This window comes from Cebus imitator, unplaced genomic scaffold (genome assembly GCF_001604975.1).
Source record: "Cebus imitator isolate Cc_AM_T3 unplaced genomic scaffold, Cebus_imitator-1.0 Scaffold851, whole genome shotgun sequence".
NCBI classification, from domain to species: domain Eukaryota; kingdom Metazoa; phylum Chordata; class Mammalia; order Primates; family Cebidae; genus Cebus; species Cebus imitator.
In genome coordinates, this window is record NW_016108166.1 from 268,617 (window position 1) to 284,075 (window position 15,459).

Sequence of the window (15,459 nt, forward strand, 5' to 3'; positions counted from 1 at the left end):
GCCGAACTTAATGGAATTGATGTGTTATACATGCTTACATACTGAATAGTAGAAACTAAAGTCATTCACTAATGTCTTGATAATATAAAAACATATTCATCTGCAAAAATTTCTCTCCAAAGCTCAGGCAGAACCTGAAATGTTTTGAAAAGCTGGGCTTATTTTTATTTCTTCTAAAAATGAAGGCACTTAAATTTAAAAGGTTTACATGGCTGCCAGTGTGTTTGGTTTCTACACTCCATTCCATAAACATTTTCATGAGCTGTTACTTCTGTTTGCTTTCTATTGAAGGGAGTCTGGGGTATTTCTTTGATTGGAAAAAGAGAAGAGCAGTCATTGTTGCATGTACAGTTCAAAACAGCTTTCTTTTCCTGACTGATTCTGTAGTCACAAGAAGCATACCACTGCAGGTGCTTGTGTGAGATTCAGTTTGAGGGCGAGCAAATCAATGTTTCACTTTAAGGAAAAATAACTAGCTTTAGGCAAAAAAATAAAATTCAGGACAATAAATCAGTACATATCATGTTCAGAAATTATATTAGAGACCCAACAAAGAGCTGAGAAATTGAACACTGTGATCTGGTCATAGAAGCTTTCATCTAAGCTTTCTTTGTCTGAAACAGCGTTTGTAAATTTAGCAGAAAAGTGAAATACCCCAAAAAGCAATTTGATCAAATCTCTGTCATACTGATCAGAACAGATCATCTACACAGGAACTAAATAAGCATGATTTAACTGTATTATTTACATACCACAGAGAGAGATTGAGCTGATTAGAGATTATTCTGGGAATGCTTTTTGGAAGAATTTAATTAACATGTTCAGATACAGTTCTGAAATACATAAAGAGAAGCAGAATAATAGAAATATTTACTGTATTATAGAATGCAAAAATATCTGTGAATAAATAGAGAAGCAAACACTTGTTTTGTAGCATAAAGAAGTTATTAGAATTACATTTTTAATACTAGAAAAATATAAATTAAGTGTGAGAGAAGAAAATATAGCATAATAGAAGAGTATCAACTTTTCCTTTGGACGAACTTAAGTGTTACAGGTGTTTAGAAATGCTACTGACTTACATTGATATGTACATTGATTTTGTGTCTTGAATCTTTACTGAAGGCATTTATCAGATTTAGGAGCCTTTTGGTGGAGTCTTTGGGGTTTTCTACATTAGAATCATATTGTAAAGAGGCATAATTTGACTCTTCTCCTATTGGGATGCCTTTTATTTCTTTCTCTTGTCTGACTGCTCTGGCTAGGACTTCCAGTATTATGAGAAATAGGAGTGGTGAGAGTGTGCATCCTGGTCTGGTTCTGATTCTTAAAGAGAATGCTTCCAGCTTTTCCCCATTCATTATGACGTTGGCTATGGGTTAGTCAAAGCTGTTCTTCTTTTTGATATTGCTTCTATCCCTAGTTTGTTGAGGATTTTTATCGTGAAGGGATATTGGATTTTATTGAAAGCTTCTTCTGGGTCTATAAAGATGATTATATGGTTTTTGTTTTTCATTCTGTTTATGAATAATGTGGTTTCTGTGATGAATCACATTTATTGATTTGCATATGTTGAAACAGACTTGCATCCAAGGAATACAGCCTACTTGATTATGATGAATAAACTTTTTGATGTCCTGCTAGATTCAGCTTGCGAGTATTTTGCTGAGGATTTTTGCTTCTATGTTTGTCATGGATATTGACCTGTAGCTTTCTTTTTTCATTGTGTCTTTGTCAGGTTTTGTTATCAGAGTGATGTTAGCTTCTTTGTACATTTGGTAGAATTCACCTGTGAATCTATCTGGTGCAGAGCTTTTTTTGGTTGATAGGTTTTCTTCATTACTTATTCAATTTCAGAAATTATTATTGATCTGTTCAGGATTTCAGTTTCTTCTGGTTCACTCTTAGGAGGTTTGATTTTGCAGGAATGTATCCATTCCTTCTAAATTTTCTAGTTTTTGTACATACAGGTGTTTGTAAGAGTCTCTGAGGATCTTTTGTATCTTTGTGGGTTTAGTTGCAATGCCACCTTTGTCATTTCTAATCGTGCCTATTTGGATCTTCCCTCTTTTTTCTTTATTGATATCTAGCAGCAGTCTACAGATGTCATTTTATCCTTCAAAGAATCAAGATTTTCTTTTATTGATCCTTTGTATGTATTTTGCATCTCAATTTTTTTAATTCCACCTTGATTTTAGTTTTTTTTTTTTCTTCTATTAGTTTTGGTGCTAGTTTGTTCTTGTTTTTGTAGTCCTTCTGGGTGTGATGATAGATCACAAATTTAACACTTCTCAGCTTTTTGAGGTTGGTTTTTGGCCTATAAACTTTTCTCCTTACACTACTTTTGCTCCATTTGAGAGATTTTGGTATGTTGTGTCTCTGTTTTTATTAATTTCAAAGAATTCTTTTATTTCTACCTTAATTTGGTTGTCCACCCATATATCATTTAGAAGTAAGTTATTTAATTTCTATGGAATTTTGTAGTTATGGAAGATCTTCGTGGCATTTATTTTTATTTTCATTCCACCATGGTCTAAGTATATGGGTGGTATGATTTCAAATTTCCAAAACTTATTGAAACTTGCTTTATGATTGAGCATGTGGTCAATCTTAGGATATGTTCCCTGTGGAGATGAGAAGAATGTATATTTTGTGGTTGATGAGTGCAGTTTTCTGTAGATGTCTATTCCATTCAAATGGTCAGGTGTCAAATTTATGTCCAGTATTTTTGTTACTTTACTGCCTTGATCTAACATTGTTAGTGGGGTGTTGAAGTCCCCCACTATTATTGTATGACTGTCTAAGCCTTTTTTAGGCCAAGTTCTTGTTTTATGAATCTTGGTATGGGTATGGAGGATGTTATATAAAGAACTCAATATTTTAAAAAAAAAACTTGCAAATAAGAAGGAAAAAAGTCAAGCAAAAATCTGGAATTTCCAAAGACGTAAACTAAAATTTTGTGAGGAAAAATTTCTCTTCCTCATGGTATTGAGATTCATAAATATAAAAATATTAATATAAATAGAATACCATTATTTTGTGATTCTTGATGAAATAGTTAATAATTGTGAAAAAGAGAGGGTTTATCACAATTATTGAAAAAATAATAGGTTTTTGTTGATATTAGTATTTAATATCACCTATGAAAGAATATTTTAAATATATAATTACATCAACCACTTTCATTGTATTAATCTCATAATCCTAACTCAAACAAATAATCTGAAAAGAGAGAGAAATTTGAGACCCTCATATTTAATGATATTAATAAATTACAATTTTAAGTATAATTATACCACTTCTGTTAATTTCTGTAAGAATTTTTGGCTTTTAGACATGATATGGTTTGGCTGTGTTCCCACCCAAATCTCATCTTAAATTTTAGCTCCCATAATCCCCACATGTTGTGGGAGGGACCCTCTTGGAGGTGACTGAAGCATGGGGCAGGTTTTTCCTGTGCCATTCTTCTGATAGTGAATAAGTCTCATGAGATCTGAAGGTTTTACAAAGTGCAGTTCCCCTGCACAGGCTCTCTTTTGCCTGCCACCATGTACAGCATGCCTTTGCCCCTCCTTCACCTTCCACCATGATTTTGAGTCTTTCCCAGTCATGTCAAACTGTGAGTCCACGAAACCCCTTTTTCTTTATAACTTACCCAGTCTTGGGTATTTCTTCATAGCAGTATGAAAACGGACTAACACAAGACATAAGTAATATGAATATTTGATTCAACATAAAACAGAAGGAGAGGAAAAGTGGGAAGGAGTGTTGATTAAATAAGATTGGCCAAAAGTTAATTATTGTAAGCTTGGCAATGGCACATGTGTGTTCATTTTACTACTATGTAGTTTTGAATGTGTTTGAAAATTCTGAAAAAAGTTAATGTTGGTGTAAATTATTAGCTATGAAATCTAAATAAGTTGCCCAGTTTCTCTGAACCGCATCTAAATAAGAAGATGATACTGTTTCCGTAGGATGGTTATTTCATTAATTATCATTTCCCTAATGTCTTAACTAATTCCACAATATTACCATCTAACATAAAACATAACAGAACCCTGCATGTGAAGTAAAATACAAACACTGTTATATTAGGAAAGCAGACACGTTGAAACTCAAGCAAATTTGTTATGGTCACCTGTTATAAGTTTCAAGATTAAAGCTCAAATTGAAAATCAATGTTTATAATTAAAAATATAAATATTACAATGTTACTTTAAAATTTCTCAAGTTTTAGAGTTTTTCTCTATTTCATGTCAAACAAAAGAAGTAACTTGAATGAAGATAAGAAAGAAGCATCAAGTGTAGCAACAGATTTACTTGATGAATTTAAGCCCTATTATTTTACAAAGTACATACTTATATCCTGAGCTTTGCCTGAGAATTACTATAAATATAAAAGCTGTATATGATACACAATAATTTGTTTTAAGCTTACTCCTGTAGAGGAAAAGGTGCTGAATGCATCTTTAAATATAATATGTATTTTGAAGCTAACATTATACCAACCCTGGAGACATTGCAGGAACCTGTTTAGAAAGATTGGAACTGACAAAGACAAAGTTTTTATGGGCATGGAGACAACAGTAAAGCAAGCTGTGGTTCACCTCATGACATTTTCATAGCAGCTCATCATAATTATGGATATAATAGGTGCCTGGTCAGTTAACTTCATAAATTACTGGCAGAAATGCCAAAAAATATTTCTCCTATCCCTCCCTCATATAACCTGAGGCAGCATGAAATTCCATATTTTTCTATATATCATTTTAATCAACAGTCACAAATTTTGCTTTAAACTAAAATCTAATTTTCTGCAATTTCATCACACACACACACACACACACACACACAGACTCTCTCTCTCTCTCTCTCTCTCTCTCTCACCCTCTCTCGCCCTCTCTTTCCCTTCAAAAAAGAAAAAACTAAAGAATCACCCTTCCAAGATTATTTTAAAAAATAGTAGAAAGAGTAATAGCTAAAAACTCTAATTGGTGTTTACCCAATTTGTATTACTGAAACTGTTGTATTTAAGTGAGTTATAGAAGAAACATCATGCTTTGAGTTTTAAATTAAGAGTTTATTGCCAGCGACTGAGAGATGGATAAGTCTTAAAATTCTACACACTGGGGTCTGTTGGGGGGAAATAGAGGAGGGACAGCGGGGGGTGGGAAGTTGGGGGGGATGCCATGGGGAGAAATGCCAGATATAGGTGAGGGGGAGGAAGGCAGCAAATCACACTGCCACGTGTATACCTATGCAACAATCTTGCATGTTCTTCACATGTACCCCCAAACCTAAAATGCAATAAATATATATATATATATATATATATATATATATATATATATATATATATATAAAATTATCCAGGCCCCAAGGAAGGGGCTTGATTGTTTTTTTATACCTTGATTTAGGGAAGGGAGGGGGAGCCTAGCTGAAGAGGAATTTTACAGAAGCAGAACAAACAAGTTGGAACCAGGGGGCAGGAGGTTCCCAGGATTGTTGGTTGCTAAGGATATTTCCATACAATCATCAAGTGGGATAGCAGGGGAACTTTCCATACCGTCAATCACCAAGGAAGGTATTTACAACAGCAGGCAGACTTGTCAAGCAGGGTGCAGGTACAATGGTTACAGGTACTGTGAACACTACGAACCACTCTTAATGGTTTAAAGCTTTGAGTGCTGCGTGACCCAGTAATGCACCTGAGGAGGCCAAGACAAGGAGGGAGAAGCCAAGCTGGAGACTACTGCCAAAATGGAGTGAGTTAGGCTAACACAAGCTAGGTTTTTGCAGAGTCAAAGCATTGACTCTTCAGTTACAACAAGGGGGTTATAGTGGCTTTTGAGATACATAAGTTTGACAGAATTTATGCACTGCTGTATGAAAGCAAGGAGTCAGTTTAGTATACAGGGCCCAGAGATTAAGCCTAACAGGAGAAGAAGAGGTTTTGCTTGCCCTGTTATTAAATTAGTTAGTTATGGGCTCCAGTTAAACATGCTTTGGTACCATAGAGTGTTTTTTTGTTTGTTTGTTTTGCTCTTGTTGTGTTTATTTAAACTTTTTTGAAGCTTTGAAGGGCGTTCTTTATGACTTTAGACTAGTTAGCATAAAAGCAACAGTTTTCCCCCAACACTGTCCACAGTGGTTTTGGAGAGCAACTTTAGTTAGGGATTTTACCTGGGTATGTAACATATTTATGGCTAAATAGAGATTTTTTTAATTAGCATTTACTTGTTGAGATAGGGACATTAGTTTAGTTTTTCCTCAGACTGGGGCAGCAGTGCCAATAGTTGCTGACCCAACTACAATGATGCCAGCCAGGAGGGGTACAAGGAGTGGAACAGCTCATCGGGTCCTGGAATGCATTTTATGGCGAGAAATGAGAAGTTGTCCTTCTATACATGTAGACCTGGGGAAGCGCATGAACCAACATGCACAGAAGAGGTCCAGGTTTAGTTCCATTGATGGAGCGGGTGAGGCCTGAGGTACAGGCCAGCCAGATATTGTTAGGTGCCTGGTAGGAGACTGAGGGGTTTAGGGAAGTAAGTAGAGACTAATTAAAAGGAGAAGGAGACAGATTATACCCATTGCTAATTAGGCAGGCAGTGTTTCTTGCAAGGTCCCCTAGTGTAAGGGAACGGGAGAGTGTCATTTCCAAGCAGGAGTGAGTTTTTCTTGGGGGAACTTTTTGACATACACCAGGTTACCAGGACGGAAAGTGTGGCAGGGCCCAGTTTGGTTAGGAACTGGATTAGGGTGCGCTCCCCCGACGAGTGGCTGGATGATGTCTTGAACCTGTTGGAGAGACTGCAGGTACTGTAACAAGTTAGCTTGGGATATTTTTGCCAGATGAGTATTCCTTAGCTTAGGCAAGATAAGTGGAGCCCTCCCACACATGATTTTAAAAGGGGAAAACCCTGCCTTGCAAGAGGTGCATTTAACTTTAAGAAGGGCTAAAGCAAGGAGGTTTATTTAACCTTTACCAGTTTCTAAGATTAATTTTGTAAGAGTACTTTTTAAGGTTTGATTTATGCATTTTATCTGTCCAGAGCTCTGAGGTATTGAGCTATGGATGAGGTGAAGGCTGGCCCAATATTAGATTTTATAGCAAATGGCAGCCCATGTTGAGGGATGATTTTATTGAGTAAGAAATTTAACTACCATAGAGACAGTTTCGTTTTTGATGGCAAATGCTTTAGTTTGTTCAGAAAAAGTGTTTGCCATTACCAGGAGATACTTGTATTCCACCCATTGTGGCTTTACTTTTGTGAAGTTTATTTCCCATTTTTTTCCTGGGCTACATTCCTGGAGGTGACCAACCAAAGCTCTACCGAAGGCACAGGGCAAGGAAATTTTGGAATTTGGGAGAATTCACTGTTCGTCCTGGTTTTTACTGGCCTGAAGATTCGATGCTTGCTATTTTTTTTTCTCTTTTTTTTTGAGAATAGACTGGATGATTAGGTAAATTAGGCTGTGGGAAAGATACAGTAGGTAATAGGGTTAAAGGGGTAACTGGACCCCCAAGATGGAGTCAGTTAGGCTAAAACAGGCTAGGTTACTACAAAACCTTGTAGGAAATAGACCATGTAAAGAGTAACAGCTTTTTTTTTTTTTTTTTTTTTTTTTTTTTTTTTTTTTTTTTTCTTTTTTTTTTTTTTTTTTAGGAGAATAAGAATTTTTAGGAACTCGTTGGTTTTCCTCTCTTCGCACTATTCTCATAGATCTTTACTGTAGTAACCAGTTCCATGTAAGTTTTCCCGATTTAGAAGAGAAATAGGATGGAATATTTCTAATAGGATGTGGCAGCCCATGGGCAAGGTCAGAATTAAGAGGTAGATAGTAGATTTCACCTGGGCCAAATGGTTCTGAGCAAGAGTCAAATCAAAGTGAGATGTCACCACCTATGCCCCAAATTATTTGGTTCTCAATTCCAGAAAAGGAATAAGCAGCATCCTGTTGAAGACTATCTGCAGCTAGAGCACTAAGCCAGTAATTCAGTGGATAGTTGAGTGGACTGAGTGCAGAGGTGTGTATGAATGACACAGTCAGTGTCCTTTTTTGTTTAAAAAGACTGAGAATGAGGAAAGGATGTAACACTTATGCTGAAGTCAACCCTATTACAGATTTTTTTTAGTTTTTCTCTTTCCCAGTCTCTGAGGAAAGGAAAGGGAAAGGGAATGGAAGGAAGAAAGGAAAGGAAAGGAAAATGTAAAATACAGATGAGTAAATGTGAACAGAGTTTTAGGGGAGAAATGAAAATAAAGGCAAAAGAGGAATACATAATTTCTGATAAAGTTATAAAATTTATCACAACAGACACTGTTACTTTATGCAATGATCATAGTAGTTCAAAGTGATTTAAAAATTTAAACAAAGTGATTTAAAAATTTGATCTGATTCCGAAGCTGACCATTAACCACTTTTCTCTATGAAATTTAATAGAGGCAGTCATTAATGTATGATGTGTTAAGATTTTTAATGACATGAAAAAGGTTTACGTAAGATAAAGATACTAAGATTAATATAAAATATAGGATCAATTATGAAATTACATGTTTAAAGGTGACATAGATTTGTTAAAATATTAAAAGTTGTTGCTATAGGTGGTTATTTTAAAGGGACATTTTTCCCTAATTGTTTATATATTTTCTCATTTTTGTAACTTTTTCTATAATGGCATACTTTGCTTTTATTATCCAAAAATAATGTGCAATACTTGGTTCTACACAGCCAAATTATATACACGCAGATTAATTGATGTTATGTTACTTCTCAAAAACTTCATTTTATTTGTTAAAGCTCCCTATTCATTTTATCCAAAATCCAGTCAGTTTCTTTCTCCCAAAGTCTTCTGATCAACACACCTAAAATCAAAATCAACATTTTATGAAACCAGTCATCATCTGTCTTGGTTTCCCTGTTATTGTTCATTTTCCTAATGCCTTAAGCACCATCCTTAAAGACAACTTTGTCCCTTATGTCCTATCAGTTTCTAATTCCTATTAGAAAATTAATAAGAAACTTGCTTTCAAATATTTGTCACATGTATTCTTTTCTTTCATTCTAAATGACAGCACTCTGTTTCACATCCTTATCAAGTTGGCCTGGGGTCTGCACTAGTTGGACACATTTACCATATAGTTGCCAAAGTGATTTAAAGCACTGCTTTTACCATGTCATTTCCATGCTCAACAATCATCAAACACTCCCAAGTGCATTATAAACTCTTTATCCACATGCTTAAACCTCACCTCCTGCCCCAACCTGTTCCAGCCAATTTTTTTGGTCTCAAATCCCATTACTTGGTTTCTTTATACCATCTGAATTCTGATTTCCTATTCATGTATTTTACACCATATGACTGTGTCCAGTCTTTGAACAGAGTCCTTAGACATTCTCAGAAGTGCCTAAGTAGAAAGTCCTTAGACACTCTAGACAATAATGTATCCTCCTAAGAAATCTAAACAAATTATAGATGATAGATAGATAGATAGATAGTATCATTAATAGCATCAAGATTCAAAAAGAGGGTCTTGTTATTCCCCTTTAACAAGTGAAGAGCCTGAAGCAAAACTAAATGACTTAACCAAATACATGAAAATCCAGCATCTACATCGTTATAAATAAATATATTGAAAAGTACTAAATTGGTATGAGTGGGCTTTTCTTAATGAGAAACCAGATTCATCTTATGAAATGTTTCATCAGACTTCTGTCTCAAGTAAATATATTATTAACCACAAGAAAAGTATTGAAACCCAAATGTTGCATCAGATATGACTGGAAACAGTAACTATTACTCCAAGTTCTTATTTCCATGTTCGGTTTAAAGAGACCATGGAAGATAAATACTGTATTTTAGAAACATGCTTATTTCTAACACCTGCTTATCTTAGTCACGCTTTGATACATACCTTGACACAAACAACACAACAGAGGTGTAATGGGAACAAATAATTCATAATTCATGAAAACACAACTTGCATCAGAAGCAAAGATAAAAACTGAACACAGATGGCTGGGTGTAGTGGCTCACACCTATAATCCTAGCACTTTGGGGGGCCACGGTGGGCAGATCAATTGAGCACAGGAGTTCCAGACCAGCATGGGCAACATGGTGAAACCCCGTCTCTACAAAAAATACAAAAAGTAGCCAAGCACGAGTCTGTAGTCCCAGCTACTCAGGAGGCTGAGGTGAGAGAACCACCTGAACCCAGAGGGATGAGGCTGTGGGGAACAATCAGGGCACTGCACTGCAGCCTGGGTGACAGAGGTAGACTCTTAGCTCAAAAAGTAGGAAGGGAGAAGGAGAGTGAGAGGGAGAGAAAAAGGGAGAGGGAAAGGGAGTCCGTTTTCTCTATTTCTCTCCATTGTCATGACCTTAGAAATTTAGAGTAGAGATATATTTATTTTCCTTTATTAAAAAAATAACAAAGTCCAATCCTTACTTTATCTTCCATCATACAAATTCTTTGTTATTCTTTTCCTTACTGAGTCCAGCAATCAATTTTCATTTAAATGGTTTGTGGGTATTGTTTGGGGCTCTAGGAACCCTCTAAGGCATCATATACATTTTTTAAAGTAATGAATGTTAAATTACTTTAGTAACATTCACTTTTAAAATATAGCATCATTCCATATTTTCCTGCTTTTTTACTAACACTTTCTTGTGTTTTATAGTTCTATTTTCTCTTAGAAAAATGAATGCAGAGAAAGTTAACATTAATCAAGAATATGAAGTTCAATATGGATTTATGAAACCTTATGAAACTTAAAATTATACAGTTATTAGCTCAGCTAATTTCAAGAAAATATTATTTTCAGGAAAATATTAATTTTGTTTTTTTATAACACAATGTTTTAGGCAATACATTTTTGAAAAAAATTCAAAAGAGTTATATTCCTTTGCTTCAGCTATCAAATCAAATGTACATACATCTTAATAAAGAGACAATTACAGAAAGGTATATTTAATAAATTATATTCTGATTATCTTTTTTCACATTGGAAAACACAAAGCATTTAGTTATTAAATAAAATCACAGATGCAATGAGATAAAATTTAAATATATTTAATTTCAAATTTTTACAACGACTTTAACTGTAAGCGAAATACAAAATGTGTAATGTATGCTTTCATATTTCTACATAGTCTTCATAAAATTTTTCAATAAGTTCTATCTTACCTTATTTAAAATAATTAAAACAAATTATTTTGTTATTTAATTAAATGATTAAAAATGGGCAAATGCCATGGTGACTACTTTTAGTCATAGATGAAGTGGTACACAACAGGCTTTAAGACGTTACTTTCCTGCCCGCCACAAAGTCACCTTCTAAGAAAAACCATCATCTGTAGCAGTCAAGAGCAACAACCATTTGGTAGGCCTCAGGTCTTATTACCCGATTAAATATCTTGATTTCCCTACTCAGTAGAATATTTAGAAGCTGACAGGACAGAAGAGGTAGTCAAGTCACAAAGAACAGAAGCATCCAGGGGTCAGGTAGGATGGATTAGCTTTAGATTTGCAGGGGGAGGGGGAGATTTGGTAGCACATCACCAGTGCCTCTGAAGATAAATACTTAGTTTATGAGGCATTCCTCCTATTTGAAGCTATGATCATTTGCCCTGGGGTTCTCTTCTTTCCTGATTTCCTCATTTGGTTTCTTCGTTGTCACTGTTCATGTTGGGATGTTTATAAACATTTCCTGTGAAAGGTATTTGAAAGTGTAGGAACTATGTGTAGAACACTCTCTGCTCTTCAAAGGAAAGGTGCCATAAAATCTAATACATAAATGCTAAATCAACTCAACAGATGTTGACTTTTTCCTGTCAGACAGAGACTTTAAACTCCTGATTCAAAATCTGACAGAATAAATAAACTGAAATTGAAACTCAATTTGTCAACCCTACCCAAGGACAAAAGATAAAAACTTGGATTAAACAGAATTATCTATATTCTATCAAACAAGACAAGACAAGAAGCACCATTTATATCTTCAAAGCAAATCTGATAATAAAAGGTACATAAATATCCTATTCTGTGTGCATAATAGGATATTTTTCAAGTTGCATATTCTGTGCAGTAAATGCAAATTAATAAACCCAAGCCATATGCTTCTTCATGAGATTCTGAAAATAATTTAACACATCTTTTAAAAAAGAAAACAGACATTGAATATTATCCAAAAAATACTAAAATCTAAGCACTAATTGAGAATCAACTTAAAATTTCTTTTCTAAAAGAGCAGTTTTCTGGCATTAAAAGCAGAACATTAGCCAAGAAGGAGACATAATCCTTGTATCAAAAATTGGAGGATACCCTCTGGAATTGTAAGTTAGCTACCCATAATTGTTTAAAATGTGTGCTCATTGCCTATGTTTCTACTTTTAGCATTGCAGAGGAAATGCTTTTCAATTGAATTTCTCTGCCTCTGAAAATCCCACATTATTATACTATCGTAAATATATGTGAAAAACATCTCTGAATGTTTGTTATTCAATGTGTGGTGCATAGAGAAGCCACATAGTCATCACACTGGGACCTCACCAGCATTTGTTTTTCATATGATCGTTGGTGGCATATATGTTCCTTTGAAAAGTCTTGTAAGACAGATCTGGTGATAACAAATTCCCTAAGCATTTGCTTTTCTGAAAAAGGATCTTATTTCTCCTTTGCTATGAGGCTTAGTTTGGCCAGATATGAAATTCTGGGTTGGAATTTCTTACTCTAAGAATATTGAATATAGGCCCCCAATATCTTCTGGCTTGTAGGGCTTCTGTTGAGAGGCCTGCTATTAGTCTGCTTCCCTTTGTAGGTGACCAGTCCTTTTTTGCTAGTGCCTTTAACATATTTTCTTTCATTTTGACCTTAGAGAATCCTATGATTATGTGCCTTGGGGATTATCTTCTTCTGAAGTATTTTGCAGAGATTCTCTGTGTTTGTTCCCTGAATTTGAATGTTGGCCTCTCTAGCTAGCTTGGGGAAGTTCTCATGAGTCATTTTCTGAAATACGTTTTTCAAGTTGCTTTCAGTCACGCCATCTCTTTCATGGACACTAATGTATCACAGATTCATAATCTTTGCATAACCCCATATTTCTTGGAGGTTCCATTCACTTTTTTTAATTCTTTTTTTCATTATTCTTCTCTGTCTTATTTTAGAAAATGAGTCTTCTAGCTCTGAGATCCTTTCCTTAGCTTGGTCTATTCTTCTGTTAATACTTGTGATTGCATTATGAAATTCTTGTGGTGTGTTTTTCAGCTCTATCAGGTCAGTTATGTTCTTTTCTATACTGGCTATTTTGTCTATCAGCTCCTTTATTGTTTTATTGTGATTCTTACCTTCCATAGATTAGGTTTCAACATTCCCTTGAATCTCAATGATCTTCATTCCTACACACATTCTCAATTCTGCTTCTGTCATTTCAGCTTTCTCAGCCTGATTCAGAACCCATGCTGGAGAGGCAGTGGAGTTGTTTGGGGGAATAAGGTAGTCCTGCTTTTAAAGTTGTCAGAAGTTTTGCCCTGATTCTTTTTCATCTTTGTGGGCTGATGTTCCCTCAATCTTTGAAGTTGTTGTTTTTTGGGTGGTTTTTTTTTCTTTCATTCTATTTGATGACGTTGGAGGTTTCATTATGATATAAGGTGGGTTCAGTCAACCAACTTCATTACTGGAAGATTTCAGGGGGCCACAGCTCAACTTAGGACTTCTGGACTTCATGCTGTAACTTTAGGGAACTGGTATTGGGTCCCAGCTCTGATCTCTGGCTCCCCAAATTTAGGAGCCTACTGCACTAGAGGGGCCAAGGTGCTCTTAGACTGCTGGTCACAGCACCCTAATGGGCAGTGCCAGCCAACGGACTTCATGAGGCAGTGGCAGCAGGATCCATCCTCATCTGCATGTGCCAGCAGCAGTGTCAGAGGCAGCACCACAGGGTACTAGCAGGTGCCAAGGTGCCAGTCTCCACGTAGGGCATTCACAGCAGTGGTAATGGCAGTATGGTTCAAGAAGCAGGACACCACTGCACCCCAACACTCCCCAGCCAGCAGCTGTGCAGCCTGTTTGCACTGATGGTGATACTGGCACAGCCTGTCACTGGTGGATGCAGGACTACGTGTGCCCTTTGTGCACATTCACACTGGCACGGTAGTCACTGAGGCTGGGAGCTGGTCTGCTGTTTTCAGTGCCTAGTTTCATCCCAGGGACTGAGTGCTGGCAGGGGTAGGGCTCACAGGCTCTATGACTGTGAATGGTGTGACAATAAGGGTCCTGGGTTGGGGCTTGGGAGTCGGGGAGATGAGGTGCACTCACTCAGGCAGCAGTGGCATGCTGGGGTGCACAGGCACGTCACGCTGCCTGGGAAGGCAAGGTTATGTCCACCGCACACACAATGCTGATAAAACAATGTGGTGTGTGTTGCGGAGATTGTGGGGGAAAGAGGCTGCTCTGGGTGAGGGCCTGCAGCCGAGGCAGCCAGGGGGAGGCTGCAGTGCGGGGAGGCATGGTTGCGCTGGTGAATGTCTGCAGGGGGCTCTCTGCTGGAGCACTGTGCCAGTCAGGTTAGGTCTGCCAGCACTGGAGCTGTGGTGCAGGCCACCAGAAGGTGCCCAGGAGCTGCACTGCAAGCAGGTGTTGCAGGCTGGAGGCCTGTGGGAGAGGCCAGCTGATCCAGATGTGCTCAGGTTGGACTGGCCCCATCTCATGGGCAAGACTGCCCTGTAGAATTCAGGTCTGGCAGTTCTCCTAAGGGTAAAGTCTCCTATGAGAGCAAATCAAGACTATGGGGATGGGCATCCTTGGCCATTCTCGCCCTGGCTGGGGTTCTGTCCCTACCATTTCCCTGAGAAGCGTTTCCTGCAGACTCAAGTGTCTGTGGTGGAGGGGTCTCCTTCTCCCAGAATTCCAGAGGCTCCTGGCAAGAGCAGGTTGCTGCTTTCACCCGCTCCACAGGAGTTGTTGGGGACCAGGAACAAGTCCTGAGTCCTCCATCCACTCTCAGTGCCTTCCTTCTGTAGATCTGCTAGAAGTGCCCAGTCGCCCCCGTGTCTAGGTCTCTTGGTGAAAGATGTTCCTCCTAGCTGCATCTAATCAGCCATCTTGGAGCAGGACTTCTTCAGTCAGCTTGAGAGAACACTGATTGGCTTAGAACAGTATTTCCAAAATTATTTGTTCTATGGGCTCTAAATTGGTATTCTCTGGGAGAGACACAGCTGATGGTTGAATTAATGGAAACCACATTTCTGAATTTTATGTTTATTACTTCTTTGCTTTTATTTTTAATTTTACACAGATTACCATGTCACTAACAATGTACCCTTCAGACTTCCATGCCATTATAGACGTGCAGTCATTCCACACTTTGCTTGTGTCTTTCTTTCATTAGATTCCTGGGAATTACTTCTGTCTTTATATAAACTATGATGGATTGATTTTCATTGCTGTATAATAC